The 14,155-nt window shown below is 40.1% G+C and overlaps 1 protein-coding gene across 3 annotated transcripts in view; it reads right to left on the bottom strand.

The window, feature by feature from the left end:
* Positions 1-4,215, bottom strand: part of LOC127452092 (myocardin-related transcription factor B-like) — a 59,539-nt gene extending 55,324 nt beyond the window's left edge. For 2 of the 3 annotated variants that reach the window (XM_051717272.1, XM_051717275.1), the window contains exon 1: positions 4,086-4,215. The gene's annotated coding sequence lies outside the window, so the exon portion shown is untranslated. The remainder of the gene's footprint in view (positions 1-4,085) is intronic. The other variant, XM_051717273.1, reaches the window with a different exon arrangement.
* Positions 4,216-14,155: the final 9,940 nt, after the last annotated feature.

The following is a 14,155-nucleotide window of genomic DNA, read 5'->3' as shown; positions in this document are numbered from 1 at the left end:
AGTTCAACCAAAAATGTAAATCCGTCATCATTTTGTTTTTCACATTTTTTTCTCTCCATGGAAAACAAAAGGAGATGTTAGACAGCCACTGTCATTTTTCATTTTCGTTGTATGAATAAACATGCAATGAAAGTAAATGGTGACTGAGACAGAGCGTTCTATCTAATATTTCTCTCTTTTGTTGCACGGAATAAAGTCATACAGGTATTTGGATAAACATAAAGGTAAGTAAATGACCGAAATGTTCATTTTTGGGTGACTATCCTTTTAAAAGAGATTGCGACCACAGGACCTAAGATATGCACTTTCTCTTATACATTTATAAAAAATTTAAACATGGACATGTTGTGCGTCAACTACTCATGTTCATTCCCGCTGGAACTGCTGTCATCTTTACGCTCTGTAATATACTGATAGAGATGGGTTCATAGAAGACAGCTACATGAGGCATAGAGAGCAGACCAAAGGCATTCTTTAAGTAATATTATCAGAGAGCGGCATCCCACGCAAATTTGTTGACCATTTGAGAAGCTTCACATTTTTGGTTGCCGACGCTGGCTGTCTAATTAAGTTGACTTTGTTTGATCTAAAGACACCTGAATCTGGTTCATCAGCATCAAAGCCTATGAGGTCACGGGCATCACATGACATCTCAGTGGAATGTTATTGTGCAGAAGAAAAAAAAAACGTTTATTTGTCCTATTTCTCTTTTTACCAGACATCCGTTTGAAATCTAAAGAAAAAGAGCAGGGATGATGTTTGGTTTAACTAAACAAAAAAGCAATGATCTCAATCTTGTTTGTGAACCTGAACTTTCCAAACTATAGTTAAAATGCACAAAATAACATTTACCCGTTGATTACAGGTAACGATAACAATGTTGAAGCCTCAAATTTTAAGTCAAACAGGCAACACAGCAGACAAAGAAAACAATGTCCAGACCACCAGGGACACACCATGCTTACGATCACTATAAATACCAGGACCTCCAACTCTCTAAGTTTTGCTTGAACACAGCTGTGGTCTAAAGGTCCTCTCTACACAAAAAATCTATTGTAGACATGTGGACATGGACTGCGGGATGGAAAGCAATATAAAAACACAGGCAGTTCTTTTCGACATGGTCAGAATTTCTTTGATTTTAATTCACAGAAAGGGAACAGTCCGGACCATTAATTCTTTCAGTACTGGTTGAGGAAGAACTCATATATGTGAAATATGCTGTGGTGAACCGACACCTGTGGTGGGTAAAATTCAGTCTGCCATCAGAGAGGAATGTTTGATTTATTTAAATAAGCTGTTTATTTTAGGTGAGGAAAGTTTATTTTTGATTAAAAAATAAATAATATTAATAATAATAATAACAATAATAATAAACATTTAGAGAAAAAAAAGACGTGCATATAAGCGAAGTAGCCCCAAAGCCTTTAGGGGATAAAACCTAGGCAAACTGGCACAGATAAACAGATTTAAAACACATGGCCCTGCCTTTTAAAAGCTGCATTCAAATATTATTCTTAACCATAACACACATTCACTTTCTTGGACAATTCTGTCTGGTTTGCCTAGCACATTATAGTGGACTTCATTAATATAAAAAGATGCCAAAGTAATTTCAATAGTGGCAATCTGGTTCTTCCAGTCCTCTGCGCTTCAGTCTATTTAGAAAGTATTTCTTTGGGAATTCAAATGTGCTACAGTGTGTTGCAAATTGTAAGAAACAAAGCAACACAAGTGGCATTATACGTCAGTGTACCACACCCTTTTATGATTTACTATGTTATTCGCTGAGGTTTTTCAAAAATGAAATTGAATTTAAGTATTCTATATTGCAAGGAAAAATAAGCCTACAGCCCTTTTTATATTTAGGTAACAAAGCTACCAAATTAAGGGTTCTGCAGTATTGAATAATTCCTCTGTCCTCTGGCAGTAAACACTGAGTGTTTCAGGCACCACACCTCCACACAAATAAAAAAAAAAAAAAAAAAAAGGGGCCAAAGGTCACTGCATGGGAATGCTCAACAATGCTGCCTTGCAGACACACCCATAATGCCATGAATGTGTGCATAGTTAACAACATTTTAATGAGCTGTATAAAGGCCATTCAGTTTTTCTGACAACATCAAACTGCAATCAATGCCCTCACAGCTATTGTGGTGAAGTAAGAACAGAATGTGTATATATCAGGCTCAAAAATTAAGGGAGGCTCAGGGCAAAAATGCCACCAAAATTCAAAATATAAGGGCAAAAAATGCCTCTGCAATAAATTATTTTGTTTTTTGTTTTTATTTGCACATATAATATAGTTTTTTTTTCTCCCCAATTTGTAGTTCCCAATGTGCTCTAAGTAGTAGGTGGTGTAGTGACTCGCCTCAATCCGGGTGGCAGAGGACGAATCTCAGTTGCCTCCACGTCTGAGACCGTCAAACCGCGCATCTTACCACGTGGCTTGTTGAGCTCGTTACTGCAGAGACAGAGCAGGTGGAGGCTTCATGCTATTCTCCGCGGCATCTACGCACAACTCACCACGCACCCCACCAAGAGTGAACCACATTATAGCGACTACAAGGAGGTTACGCCATGTGACTCTACCCTCCCTAGGTACTCAGCATGCCCTGGATTCGAACTCACGAATTCCATGGGTGGTAGTCAGCATCTTTACTCGCTGAGCTACCCAGGCCCCCCTCTAATATAGTTTTTAATATTCTATTATAGTCCTAGTTATTTACTGTTTATTATCACATAACATAAAATATAAGTTAATGTTGATTTAAAGGGATAGTTCAACCCAAAATAAAAATTCTCTCATCATTTACTCATCCTCATGCCATCCCAGATGTATACGACTTTCTTTCTTCTTCTAAACACAAACAATTTTTTTTAGAAGAATACCTCAGCTCTGTAGGTCCATACAATGCAAGTGAATGGTGACCAGAACTTTGAAGGTCCAAAAACGCATAAAGGAAACATAGAAATAATCCATACAACTCCAGTGGTTGAATCTATATCTTCTGTATAGACAGAAAACAGATCAATATTTAAGCCATTTTTTTTTTTTTTTTACTATAAAGTCTCCTCCCTACCCAGTTAGTGGCGAGAAGCACAAAAAATTTGAATTGCCAAAAACAAAAGAAGATGAATGCGAAAGTTGAGATTTATAGTAAAAAAAAGACTTAAATATTGATCTGTTTCTCACACACACCTATCACATCACTCCTGAAGATATGGATTTAACCACTGGAGTTGTGTGGATTATGTTTATGCTGCATTGTGTGCTTTTTTTCTAAGTTTTGGTCACCATTCACTTGCATTGTATGGACCTACAGAGCTGAAAAATATTATTTTAAAAATCTTTGTTTGTGTTCTACTGAAGAAAGAAAGTCATACAAATCTGGGATGACATGAGGGGAAGTAAACAATGAGAACATTTTATATTTTTGGGTGAACTATCCCTTTAAGGGTAAGTGGCAATTAATTCCATTTTAAATTCCAAATTGAGAAACTCTTCCTCATAGTTAAAAAAAAAAAAAAAAAAAAAAGTTTATGGTGACATATAGCTTTAAAAAAAGTTATTGACTGTCTTCAATCCAAAGGACAATTACAAACTTTATATTATTATTTAATTTATTTTAATTAATCAATAATTATTAAAATTGACAAAACATTAACTACCTTCGAAAAAGTGTGATCAAGACATCTTTGGGCTCCAGTTTAGAGAACAATTACAGACGTTGCTATATTTAAACTACTGATGCACAATTCTTAAACGTGATAAACTGTTAAATAAACATTCCCCTAAATTTACTAGAAAGAGTTGAGACTGAAATGACAATGTTTAGGAAAGCAAAAAATGTAAAAATAAATAAATAAATAAATAAATAAATAAAAATAACAGTCATTCTGATAGGTAAGAATAAAGTTTATGATCATTCTTCTAAATGATTGCGCAGGTATCCAATTCATAATCTGTCAAAGCACTTCTTCTAATGTACTAGACAGATACTGTGTATCATTCAATCACTTGTCCCACAGTAATACACAGGCAACAGGAGACAACAGTCGGGCTTGAGAGGAGGAAATCTTACCTCACTTTTTGGCTTCCAAAGCAGCTGAGTTCACATAAAGGCCACATCTAGAACAAAATGAAACTTCCGACTGAACATTTATTTTCTTTCTTCGCTGGAGTAGCAGTTGTTAGTGTTGGAGAAAGATGGCCGCTCTTATTGTGTTTAGCTAGAGCCGATGATGTAATGAAGTTGTGTTAACCCTTCACAACACACATCAAAACTGACACACCACGTCTACACTGCGAAACAATAGTCAGTGAAATAGAATCAATTATTCATCTACAATTACAAACGATTATTCTGATTAATTCTCAAAACGACGAAACGAAACAATGTTGTGAACAAAAATCACCCATGAATGCACATGCAATATCACGGAAATGAGTATTAGTGTACTGCTAAAGGATTCATAAGTCACATACGATCAGTTTAAGATCATGAGGTGAACCCTACGGCTAAATGTTTAGCATCAGTCCAAGAAGGTTAAGCAAAAATATAGGCAATATTCAGATATTTGGATAAAAAAAAATAAAAAAAATAACAAAAATAAACTGAAAAAAAAATATATATAAATAATAATAATAATAATAAAGAAAAGAAAAGAAAACTGAAAAAAATTATATATATATATATATATATATATATATATATATATATATATATATATATATATATATATATATAAAGCAACAGAAATAGTGAGCTATCATAAACTTTTTATTTTATATGACACTGCCATCTGGTGTGCTCCCAAAGTCAGTTCATGCTTGCATGCTTCATAACTTGGTGCAGATACTAATTTATAGCATTAAGCATAAGCCTTTAGATCAAAAGACTGTCAAGATCACACACACACAAACATCCATTTAGTCAAGTGTGTGAAAACTTTTGACTGGTAGTGTAGAAAATAAGAAATATAAAGAAGAAGACTAATAATAATAATAATAATAATAATAATAATAATAATAATAAAACATCTTTTAAAAATGCTGTTTGTAGGGGGAGTGCAAATACAAAGACTGCGCAAAATATTTAAGACTGCAAAATGCAAGTATGTTGAAATACTGTACTGCATGTAATCATTCACTGGATTAGTCCAGGTATTTAAAATAGTCCTGTTTACAGTCATAAGATTACCTCAATTCAAGATATTTATGGTTACCTCAATATGTCAGAGAGCAAATGCATGTGATATTTGATTGCTGATTTTATGCCATTGTTAATGATGGCACACCTTAAAGTAAATAACACCTGGAAGACTAATATTATATGATAATATTATATTATATTATATTATATTATATTATATTATATTATATAAAGTTTACATAATATTAGAGATAAAGAACAGCCCTTGATATACCCAAAAGCTTCAGTAGCACACTTTCAATAGCCTTTTAGAAAGCAGGAGATCACACATAATCTGCAAACCAAATGAGAGCCAACACAACAACACACTAAACTGAGATAGTGTGAGTCATGGGAAAGGTTGCTCTTTTTTCCTCTTTTCTCTTTCTGTTTCTCTATCTCTCTCTCCATGCTTCTGTTTCTCATGTCTACTCCCACATAGTTGGTTTTAAAAGATCATATCCCACATTGCCCACACTTCCCTGCTGATGGAGGTGTGAGGCTTAATCACAGCCCAGAATAGTGTGTGGTTTGGGACAGGGGGGTGTGCCGGGGGAGGTAGGCTGGAGGCTGGATGCCAGTCGTATCTCTGTGAGTGCTGGCGTGAGATGTGACTCATTTTCATGCTGTGTGTCTTTACATTCTGCTTCATACACAGCGAAAGATGATGGGCAGGATGGAGCCCCAGTTGCCTGAGAGGCTTTGGGGCCACAGTGGCTGATCGGCTATTAATTTAGATTAGAATTTGACTGTGCAACCACAAAGCAGTCTAACTGCAGAATAAAATGAAATCAATGAAGCGTGACAGTAGGCTGTATGGTATGGAAATATTTGAAGTTTTTTATTTTTTCTATTTAATTCTGCTGAAAAGGTATGAATATTAGCATTTTGTGTTGGAGCTATGGCCTGGTGGTCTGTGCATGTGAAATGTTTCATGATGGTGCTAATATGGGCATTCAAATCCATTTCCTGATCATATTCCCCCCATAGTTTCCTGTCCCTTCTCAAAATTTCAATAAAATGACATTTATATATATATATATATATATATATACACGGTGCATCTCAATAAATTAGAATGTCGTGGAAAAGTTCATTTATTTCAGTAATTCAACTCAAATTGTGAAACTCGTGTATTAAATAAATTCAATGCACACAGACTGAAGTAGTTTAAGTCTTTGGTTCTTTTAATTGTGATGATTTTGGCTCACATTTAACAAAAACCCACCAATTCACTATCTCAAAAAATTAGAATACATCATAAGACCAATAAAAAAAACATTTTTAGTGAATTGTTGGCCTTCTGGAAAGTATGTTCATTTACTGTATATGTACTCAATACTTGGTAGGGGCTCCTTTTGCTTTAATTACTGCCTCAATTCGGCGTGGCATGGAGGTGATCAGTTTGTGGCACTGCTGAGGTGGTATGGAAGCCCAGGTTTCTTTGACAGTGGCCTTCAGCTCATCTGCATTTTTTGGTCTCTTGTTTCTCATTTTCCTCTTGACAATACCCCATAGATTCTCTATGGGGTTCAGGTCTGGCGAGTTTGCTGGCCAGTCAAGCACACCAACACCATGGTCATTTAACCAACTTTTGGTGCTTTTGGCAGTGTGGGCAGGTGCCAAATCCTGCTGGAAAATGAAATCAGCATCTTTAAAAAGCTGGTCAGCAGAAGGAAGCATGAAGTGCTCCAAAATGTCTTGGTAAACGGGTGCAGTGACTTTGGTTTTCAAAAAACACAATGGACCAACACCAGCAGATGACATTGCACCCCAAATCATCACAGACTGTGGAAACTTAACACTGGACTTCAAGTAACTTGGGCTATGAGCTTCTCCACCCTTCCTCCAGACTCTAGGACCTTGGTTTCCAAATGAAATACAAAACTTGCTCTCATCTGAAAAGAGGACTTTGGACCACTGGGCAACAGTCCAGTTCTTCTTCTCCTTAGCCCAGGTAAGATGCCTCTGACGTTGTCTGTGGTTCAGGAGTGGCTTGACAAGAGGAATACGACAACTGTAGCCAAATTCCTTGACACGTCTGTGTGTGGTGGCTCTTGATGCCTTGACCCCAGCCTCAGTCCATTCCTTGTGAAGTTCACCCAAATTCTTGAATCGATTTTGCTTGACAATCATAAGGCTGCAGTTCTCTCGGTTGGTTGTGCATATTTTTCTTCCACACTTTTTCCTTCCATTCAACTTTCTGTTAACATGCTTGGATACAGCACTCTGTGAACAGCCAGCTTCTTTGGCAATGAATGTTTGTGGCTTACCCTCCTTGTGAAGGGTGTCAATGATTGTCTTCTGGACAACTGTCAGATCAGCAGTCTTCCCCATGATTGTGTAGCCTAGTGAACCAAATTGAGAGACCATTTTGAAGGCTCAGGAAACCTTTGCAGGTGTTTTGAGTTGATTAGCTGATTGGAATGTCACCATATTCTAATTTTTTGAGATAGTGAATTGGTGGGTTTTTGTTAAATGTGAGCCAAAATCATCACAATTAAAAGAACCAAAGACTTAAACTACTTCAGTCTGTGTGCATTGAATTTATTTAATACACGAGTTTCACAATTTGAGTTGAATTACTGAAATAAATGAACTTTTCCACGACATTCTAATTTATTGAGATGCACCTGTATATATATATACAAAATAAAATTAAAAATTAAAAAAAATCTTAATAATGCAACATTTTTTATAGCCTATTAAAAGGAAAGTTTGCCCAAAAAATAAAGTTCTGTCATCATTCACTCATCCTCATTTTTTCCCAAACCCATATGGCTTTCTATCCTCTTTGGAACACCAAAGGGGATGTTAGACAGAACGTTAGTCTTCACTTCTCTTCACATCACATGAAAGTCACCATTCACTTTCATTGCATTTTTCCATTTAAAGAAAGTGAATAGTGACTGAGACAAACATTCTGCCTAACATTTCCTTTTGTGTGCCACAAGTAAATCATACAGGTTTGGTACAAAATGAGGGTGAATAAATGATGACAGAATTTTCATTTTGTGTGAACTATATCTGTATTGCTGTATTTTAAAAGAGTTAAAAGTGCACTCAGTAATTTATTCCACATTCTAAAAGTTTTACTCCTAAAGAAATTCATCGTTATTTTGAAACATATGTAAATAATTATGTCGACTCACATGAGATGAAGACTCCAGTCATATCAGTAACCTTATAAAAGCTGTTTTATTCTACATGAAGAGGGTCCCCTCATGTTATGATCACGTGACCAGCCGAATACTACTCTCTTTATCTAAGTACCCACCCTGTAATTGGACACTTTCCCTCATGGATTAAATTAATCATGGCTGACTCTGTGTAGTACATTTCTACAATGGCATCAATAACTGAAAACTATTGCATTTGAATGATGCTGCATCCACACCACTAGGTGTCAGTGTAAATCCATACAGTATTAACAGACAGCATACACTACTAATTATAATAATAATAATATATTTTATACATGAGACAAAGACAGTTGTAGTCTTCAGTTAAAAGAGGATATAATTTTTTTTTTCAATTTGACAACTAAAGGTATATATATACTGATAAATGACAAATAGTGTGAGATAATAATAATGTGTACAAAGTATAGCCTGCACTGTAAAAAAAAAGAAAAAAAAAGGGGGGAAAATAAAGAAAACCCCACAGAGTATAGTATTCAGTAATGTATCACAAAATTATTATTACGGTCATGTGCAGTTGTTATATTATGCTTTGTTATTATCTTTGCTACAATATCTTTAAAAAACAAACTTAACATTTAAGTATCTGAATGATACTTTTCCAAATCTGTTTTTAAAGTAGATTTTATTAAAAACAAAAAAACTTGATAACATGCTTCCAACGATGTAAATGAAAATTTTAAATTACTTATGTTTGTTGTCACAGAGACCCCAATTATAAATTTAAACGCAATTAATTTTTACAAGCTAACATTCTCTGACTGATGTACATACCTGTAGTATGCAGTGCATAATAATGTGGGAAGACCATATAGGAGCCTCATATTTTGTTGGATTTGACTGATACCTTAACTCTAAACATTTTCTCCCCTTGAACATTTCATTTTTAAAAGATTGCTCCGCAACCAATCTAAACACACAAAAATGTTTTAACTCAGCTGAGAAAAACTTAAAACTCAAATTCCTCTGAACTGAGATGCACCAACAATCATGCCATGATCCAAATCATTGAGATCACATTTTTCCCCATTCTGATGGTTGATGTGAACATTAATTGAAGCTCCTGACTCGTATAATTTTATACATTACACTGCTGCCACACGATTGAATGATTAGATAACTGCATGGATGATTGTTAGTGCCAGATGGGCTGGTTTGAGTATTTCTGTAACTGTTGATCTCCTGGTATTTTCATGCACAACAGTCTCTAGAATTTAATCCAAATTGTGCCAAAAACAAAAAACATCCAGTGAGCGGCAGAACTGACAAAGTCTATGTTAACTCAGATAACCGCTCTGTACAATTGTGGTAAGAAGAATAGCATCTCAGAATGCTATTCTGAGATGCGGGTTGGCGCTGTTTTGGCAGCATGAGTGGGACCTACACAATATTATACACTTACACTGACAAAAACCAAAACACACACATCACACATTTTTGATTTCTAACTGTTTATTGTATTTTTATTGTGACCATTTATGAATGCAGTTCTATACTATTGGTGTCTAAACCACTGTGTGTTGTATTATACTTATTATTTTCCCTTATTATTCTAAGTACCAATAGTGTGTACTTACCCACCAAAAAGTCACAAAAACTATTAGATCACAGTTGCTACAAAACGTCTCTGGTTACATATGTAACCTCGGTTCCCTGAGATTTAGGGAATGAGACATCGCGTTGCTGATGCTTATGGGAAAAACTCCTTTTCTCTGATTTCTGAACTCCTATTGGATCACGCCAATTCAGATGCAACTGAATTGAGCCAATGGCGTTCTCATCTGCTCAGCCAATGACATTGAGCGCGTGGCGCTCAGCTTTCTATATAAGCGGGCAGCATAATGCAGTCAGTCAGAATTTATCAACTGAAAGCGCTGGCTGAGCCGCCTGATAGTGACGTCCGGTAGCGCGGCTAGCTATGCGATGTCTCGTTCCCTACATCTCAGCAAACCAAGGTTACATACGTCACTTACATCGCGTCGCTGACGCTTATGGGAACGTGTACGATCATGCCGCGGTACTGGACAAAGGACACATAACACTCAAGAGTGACTCTCGTTGTAACTACCCCGAGTGTATAGAAGGGGCAGGACATGAGACTGTGTCATACAGATACAGCGCTTAGCTTATAGGAAGAGTATAAGAAATCAACCTCGCCCTGACAGTTCTGAGGGGGCGAGGTAACAAGCACATTCGCATTGCTCAGTAGTGGAATGCTTTGCCTTTAAGAGAGCTCCAAGCGGACCTAGTAGAGCACAGCCAGGTGCACAGACCGGTAGTGAAACAGCTGAGTTCCACTAAGGGATCACAGTGCATATCTATCTTTTAACCAGAGAATGAGTGTCTAAGGTGTGATCGAGACACAAGTATATTAATGTTTTTGTGTGGGAAACATAGTAAATATATATTCATGGGGTATGGCCCAAGTGTGGCACCGCTTTACATTTGAATGTCTAAAGCACAGCCGAGACGTAAGAGATACAGCATGTAGTGTAATTAGGCAGTATAAACGAAGTATGATGGCACTCAACATGAAGGGCCGAGTATTGGATTGTTGCACAGGCGTGTGCGGTCCGGGAGTGAAGTGAATTCAACGAGTACTCGAAGTGGACCTTAGAACACAATTAAATAATGGTGCTGCACAGACAATATCTGTGAAGCCACCGAATGCACGTTAAGGTTGTAAAATCGTGCAAAGGCGCTGGGCGAAGCCCAACCTGCCGTCAGGCAGATTTCTTGTATGGAAACACCATTTTCCCATGCCCAAGAGGCAGCCATACCTCTCGTTGAGTGGACCTTAATGCCAATAGGGCATTAGGTTCCCTGAGATTTGTACGCCAGTGTTATAGCATCGACAATCCAATGTGACAGTCTCTGCTTTGAGACTGGCATTCCTTTCGAGCGACCTCCGAAACAGACAAAAAGCTGGTCCGTTTTTCTGAACTGGCTCATGCGGGACACATAGGTGTGTAGCGCTCTGACTGGACAAAGCGTATGGAGGAAGCATTGCTCTTCTAACTGAAAGGGATGGGGGTTAAAGGCTTGTAAAATGTCATGGTTACTTGTGTAACCTCCGTTCCCTGATGGAGGGAACGAGATGTTGTGTCGATGTAGTAACACTAGGGGTCACTCTTGGGAGCCCAAGACACCTCTGGTCTTTGATAAAAGGCCAATGAAAATTGGCGAGTGGTATTTGCATGCCACTCCCCCGGACATACGGGTATAAAAGGAGCTGGTATGCAACCACTCATTCAGGTTTTATGCTGAGGAGCCAATATAAGGTCCGGCCATTTCAGCAGGTAGTTCAGCATTGTAGCAGGAGGGACACAATGTCTCGTTCCCTCCATCAGGGAATGGAGGTTACACAAGTAACCATGACGTTCCCTATCTGTCACTCACTTGATGTTGTGTCGATGTAGTGACACTAGGGGTCCCTATACGAAATGCCACAATTGGCTGAACTGTGTTACGTGAACTGGAGGTGTGTGGTGGGCATAGCCAGCACGTAACCTCCCCCAACATATTTATGAGTGTCGAACGGCCCTTTTTTGGGGGACAAGTCGACTACCCAAGAGACAGAGACAGGCTTAACCCAGTCGTGGCCTCTTTTCCCCTTCTATTTTTTCCACTCCCTAAAAAAGAAGGGGGATTATCCGACTGGGCCGCCAGGTCTAGTCGGGGGATGTCCCTCCCAAGGGGAAGACACAGCGGAGACCACACCTTGCCCAAAGAGAGGGGGGGATATTTAAGTGGAAGGATACGTCACATGGTCTTTCCAACCATGTGGAGAGTCTTCAAGGTAGATCCTGCCCAATGGGGGAGGAGTTACTACAAACATGGAGACTGGGGCAGAGGGGCTCTGCCCAAGGAAGACGCAGTTTGCCAACAGGGAAACGAATTAGCGGAAGATACATATCGCATGGGGTTAGCCTTACAGGGAACCGCCACATGTGGAGCACCTACCCCAGAACAGGGCTCTTAGTTAGCACGTGTACTGGGCCGGCAGCAAATCTCTCCAAAAACTTGACTGCCACAAGGCTTGGAGGAAGTCAACCAGGGAACAACCTTGTGAACACTACTGGGAATTAATGGCGCACGTCTTCAGCTCAAAAGAAGTGGAAGGTGCTATGTGCAAGCGATACACCCGGCCGGCTATCCTGGGCTTATCCGCTTGTGATGCATGCCACTACCTGGGACGAAACCCGGAGGTTGTAGAACCTTGCGAAGGTGTTGGGTGTTGCCCAGCCCGCTGCTCTGCAAATTTCTGTTAGAGAGGCACTCCTGGCCACGGCCCAGGAAGCCGCTACACCCCTGGTAGAATGGGCTCATAGCCCTACTGGGGCGGCATGTCCTGGGCATGATATGCCATAGTTATGGCGTCAATGAGCCAGTGGGCGATCCTCTGCTTGGAGACAGCGCTTCCTTTCCGCTGTGCACCAAAGCAGACAAAGAGCTGCTCAGAGATTCTAAAGCTCTGCATGCAATCCAAATAGATGCGTAAAGCACGCACCGGACACAGCAACGACAGGGCTGGGTCTGCCTCCTCCTGGGGCAGCGCTTGCAGGTTCACCACCTGGTCCCTTAAAGGGGTGGTGGGAACCTTGGGCACATAGCCCAATCGGGGTCTCAGTATCATGTGGGAGTAGCCCGGACCGAACTCCAGACACATTTCGCTGACAGAGAATGCTTGCAGGTCTCCTACCCTCTTGATGGAAGTGAGCGCAGTCAGGAGGGCAGTCTTCAAGGAGAGTGCCTTAAGCTCAGCTGACTGCAAAGGCTCAAAGGGGGCTCTCTGTAGACCCTGAAGAACTACAGAGAGGTCCCATGAGGGAACGAGGTGCGGTCTGGAGGGATTCAGCCTCCTGGCACCTCTTAGGAACCTGATGATCAGGTCATGCTTCCCTAAGGACTTACCGTCGACTGTGTCGTGGTGTGCTGCTATGGCGGCAACGTACACCTTCAAGGTGGAAGGGGACAGCCTCCCTTCCAACCTCTCCTGCAGGAAGGAAAGCACTGATCAGACTGCACATCTCTGGGGGTCTTCCCGTCGGGAAGAACACCACTTAACGAACAGACACCACTTAAAGGCATACAGGCACCTCGTAGAGGGGGCCCTAGCCTGAGTGATCGTGTCTACCACCGCAGGGCAAGGGCAGCCTCTGCGACCTTCGTGAAGACGCGAAGAGACAGGGACAGGCCGAAAGGGAGGACTTTGTACTGATACGCCTGACCCTCGAATGCAAACCACAGGAAGGGTCTGTGTCGAGGAAGGATCGAGACATGGAAGTATGCATCCTTCAGGTCTACCGCCGCGAACCAATCTTGATGTCGGACACTTGCCAGAATGCGTTTTTGCGTCAGCATCTTGAATGGGAGTCTGTGTAAGGCCCGGTTCAGTACTCGCAGGTCCAAGATTTGCTGCAACCCACCGCCTTTTTTGGTATGATGAAGTAGGGGCTGTAAAACCTCTTCTTCATCTCGGCTGGAGGGACAGGTTCTATCACGCCCTTCCGTAGGAGGGTAGCGATCTCCGAGCGCAAGGTAGCAACGTTTTCGCTCTTGACCAAGGTCAAGTGAATACCGCTGAACCTGGGCTGGCGCCTGGCGAACTGAATCGCGTTGCCGAGTCGGACGGTTCGGATCAGCCATCGCGACAGATTGGAAAGCGCGAGCCACGCGTCCAAGTTCCGCACAAGGGGGACCAAGGGGACAATGTTGTCGGACGTACCGGCAGGTGGGGCCTCACGGCAGGGCGGAGCT

Source organism: Myxocyprinus asiaticus, chromosome 14 (genome assembly GCF_019703515.2).
Source record: "Myxocyprinus asiaticus isolate MX2 ecotype Aquarium Trade chromosome 14, UBuf_Myxa_2, whole genome shotgun sequence".
NCBI lineage: Eukaryota > Metazoa > Chordata > Actinopteri > Cypriniformes > Catostomidae > Myxocyprinus > Myxocyprinus asiaticus.
This window is presented reverse-complemented; position numbering and strand designations above follow the sequence as displayed.